Genomic DNA, 4,725 nt, shown 5'->3' with positions numbered 1-4,725 from the left:
GCAAACAAGGAAATGAATGGGGACTCGCTAATTGGTTATGGAACGTGGATTATTCTTAATTTATTTATAGTAAAAGGAAAAAAAAATGGAACAAGAATTTGTTTGTTAGTCAATTTGCCTGCAGACGAAGAGTGGGGTCTACTCATATATGTGTGGGTCTCATATTATGAGTGGTTGGAATGAGAGTGAGGGTTGTGGGAGTCATATATGTGTGGGGTCTCTATCACAATTGTTTTGGAGAAATGTTTGGGACCACTTTTTTGAGGGGTTCTACGACCTCCAATTTGATCTTAGTCTTTGATGTGTGTGGGGGATCCACTCATGTATGTGTGGGCCCTACATTATAAGTGATTGGGATGAGAGTGAGGGTTGTAGGGGTCATGTATGTGTGGCGTCTCGATCACAATTGGTGGGATCCACTCATATATGTGCGAGCCCCACATTATGAGTGGTTGGAATGAAAGTAGGGGTTGTGGGGGTCATGTATGTATGGGATCTCTATCATAATTGTTTTTGAAAAAATGTATGGGACCCCTTTTTGGGGGGTTCTATGACCCCCAATTTAATCTTAGCCCTTGATGTGTGTGTGAGGTCCAATCATATCTGTGTGGACCCCACATTATGAGTGGTTGGGATGAAAGTGAGGGTTGTGCGGGTCATGTATATGTCGGGGTCTCTATCACAATTGTTTTTTGAGAAATGTTTGGGACTTCTTTTTTAGGGTTTCATGACTCCCAATTTAATCTTTACCCTTGATATGTGTATGGGATCCACTCATGTATGTTTATAAGTGGTTGGGATGAGAGTGGGGATTGTAGGACATGTATGTGTGAGGGTCTCTATTACAATTGTTTTTGAAGAAATGTTTGGGACCTCTTTTTGAGGTTCCATGACTCCCAATTTGATCTTAACCTCTTGATGTGTGTGTTGGGTCTAGTCATGTATATGTGAGTCTCATATTATGAGTGATTAGAATGAGAGGGAAACTTATGAAAATCATGTATGTGCGGTAATTTCTATCACAATTATTATTTTTGTGATCTTGCTCACGATTGGTTTATTTTTAAACTTTGGTTGCGCGTGTTTATTGTTTATTCATCAAAAAGATCAGAAAGAATGAGAATAATAAAAGTTATGGGTGAGCATGGTCCGGATTGGATCGGATTGGAGTAAAACCAGGACCAATCCGTTATCTACGGATCCTGAAAAATTGGAACCAATCCAATCCATTTAAATCATGGAACCAATCCGAACCAATCCATTTAAACACGGATTGGATCGGTTTAGGACCACGGATTTGCATAATTAAATTACAAAAAAATATATATGACTTTAATTTCATAAAAATATAAATATAGTACCATATTAGTTTTATAATAGCAACATGTCTTTTCATAATAGCGACAAACTGTTTTAGAATTTAAACAATCATAAGAAAATTAGTTCCACCATAAGTATTTAGACCATTACAAATTAACACTAAAAACTAGCAAACAAAAATAATAAAAGAAGATACTATGCGACTTTAGGGTTGGATTTAAGTTTTATATGAAATAAGAGAAGATACTATGCAGGAGGGTGTATAATAAAAATATAGACTATTTGTATACGGTCCGGATCGGTTCCAATCCGGAACCGTGGGGTTCAATCCGGAACCAATCCGTGAACTACGAATTTTTAATTTTTCAATCCGGAACCAAACCACGGATTCAAAAAACTAATCCAAACCTACTAGATTGGACTGGACTGGATCGGATTACGGATTTCACGGATTCCTTACACAGTCCTAATAAAAGTGCCGTCACTGAGGTTACTGTAGACCTCTGCAAAAGTCAAAAGCTCCTTTTGAAGAAAAAGTTTGCGTTTAGATTAGGAATGCTCGCTGATTGAATTAAGTTGCGTCGCATTCCATTCGTTATTCATTTAAATTTATGTTTTATTTAGTTTATAGGAATGAGTTGTAATGAAATAAAATGATCATTCTTTAAATTCTTGTATAGAATGATTATTTTTTAAAATGGTGAATGATGATTTCATTTTTAATTAATACATTTTATCATTGTTTTTTTAATCAATCAAACATGGAAATGAATATTTTGATGGGCTTGTTTGGTTTATTTTTCAGAAAAAATTTTAGAAAAAATTCTCTATAAACAAATTTTCAAAAATAATCAAATCAAACAAATTTTTTCAAAAAAAATCTTAAAATTTTGTTTGGTTACCTACTTTCCAAAATCACTTTCTCTCACATACACATTAAATCAATCACTTTTTTTAAAACTCTCTTTCTAAAATAATTTTCCAAAACCATTTCTGAAAAAAGGCAAACCAAACAAATTTTCGTACTTTTTATCTCAAAAACTACTCTACAAACACAAACCAAACACACAATAATTTATTTTGTTTTATTCTAGTGAACCAAACACTACTTCGGTGTTTGAAATAAAAATAGTTATACAACAATACTCACACAAATTTAAAAAATAATTAAAGAGGAATAATATTTCACTTATATTATTATCATTGAATTCTCTTTCTTATTCTTATACTTACTATTCCATTACATAGATTACATGACTATAACCTGCATGTAACACACGCCCTCATGGTAAGACCCACTAAGGCCCATTTTGAGAATATGAGTTAAAAGTTAAAAGTCAATTTTTAATCTATTTTGAGTCACATCACCTTTTACATAAAATACTAAAAGAAAAAAAATTAAGAAATCAGATTTTAGCCATCTTCTCAAAACACCCTAACTCTATTATTCTTTGTAACTACTAACACATTAACATATTACTAATATCCCTTAGCACATCATTATGAACCATTACATGTATACCATTATTCCTCCATAATTAGCATAACTAAATGGAGAAAAATACATAACTCCCAAAATATTAAAACAGAAGTTTATTTTTCAATATTTAGAGGCATTGGAACAAATGCATCTCCATCCGTCCGTTCAAACCATCAAAATTACTCATTCTATAATAGATCAGTTCGGCCCATTTGATTTTGACGGATCAAATGTATGCTTCTGCTGCCCTAGTTTAGACTTTCATTTTATTTGCTCTCGAGTATGGTTATGTGTAATTTACCAAGACATTAGAAAATATATATTTTTGATAAAATTACATTTTCACCTCTTAAGGTATTGTTCATTTCCTTTTTAAGTCTTTAGAGAAAAAAAATTCTCTTAGTTTAATCGCTCAAATCCAATGCACAAACACCCCTTATAAGATGTGTACTATACGCATTATTGTTATGTATTTTTGTGACATTTGTTAGACATTTTTTGGTAAATATTATGTAATTTTTTGATAAAATTACGATAATTTGTGATTGAAAAATAAAATTTCATATTTTATAATAATATTATGTATTTATGATAATATTACATTTTTTTGTAAAAACATATTTTAACCATAAAATGCATTAAATTTTGCACTCTTCATTTTTTTTTTTTTTTTTTTCACATAAACCACTTCAGAGTTGTTTGGAAAGTGTTAGATTAGTATATTTTTTAATTTTTTATGAAAAAATGTGAAATGTGAGTTGGGGTTGAAGTAATGTGGTAAAGAAGTTGAGTGACCCAAATAAAACGTGATATGACCCAAATAAACTGATTGTAATCCAAGTAAAATAATATGTTGAAATAGCTTGTGCTTGCTATTTTAGCACGTGCCAAACAAGTTCTGAATGTTCAAACATTTCTCGTCTTTCCATTGAATCTATCATTACTTTATTAATTATTTTAGTAAAAAATACAAACACACTCCTTAAAGTTTGCTTAAAGTATAGATTGTCTCATGTGATTTGAAAAATCACAAATATCCCATTGTTAGAATCTTTTACATAACAGAATTAACTAAAAAAATGAAATTCATAATTTCTCTCTTATATAATAATAAAATTGCCTAAATTATTAATTGAAACATAGTTCTAACATCATTAAAAACTGTTCATTGACTTGATGATTTATTAATAAAATGAGCGATTTGTTATGAAATTAGAAATCTCAAGGTGGTGGAATGTAATTTCCAAAATTACAAGGGACGATTCATATTTTAATTAAATCTCAAGGAGTATATTTATAATTTATCCATTATTTTATTAGTTTAACGGGGCGCACTTAGATATATATATATATATATATATATATATATATATATATTGTGACAATTAAAAAATATAATCATCATATACAATAATATGAGTGATATAAAAAAAAAATGAGAAAATTACCTATCAGTGGTACTATCTGAAAATTATTACAGAATCATGAAAAAGTTTATGATTTTAATTATTAATGTGTATAAAGTTTACCACTTATTTGTAATTTTTTTTTGTAATGCCCCAAAATAATTATAATAAACCATCCACGATAATAAGTAAATAACAATCTAAATCAAAGTATAATGATATAAGATTCAGTTGTACAAAAAGATGACACATGCAAGAGAGAAATTAATGCAAACACTATTTAGTCAAAAGAACAAAGAAGAGCAAAGGAGAAAGAATGACAGAGAGAGAAGGTGGATGGAACCCAATAATACGAAGGAGAAAGAATACGACTTGGCAGAGAGGATCTCGGAAGGAGGAAGGGCTAATCACTATTTTCGTGGATAATATCCCAGAATCAACGGATCCTAAAGGATTGTTCACTCTTTTTTGTAAGTTTGGTATAGTAAAAGATGTGTTCATCCTAGGGAAAAGAAGGCA

This window comes from Camellia sinensis, chromosome 2, assembly GCF_055761805.1.
Source record: "Camellia sinensis isolate YWXY chromosome 2, ASM5576180v1, whole genome shotgun sequence".
In the NCBI taxonomy this organism is placed as follows: domain Eukaryota; kingdom Viridiplantae; phylum Streptophyta; class Magnoliopsida; order Ericales; family Theaceae; genus Camellia; species Camellia sinensis.
This window is presented reverse-complemented; position numbering follows the sequence as displayed.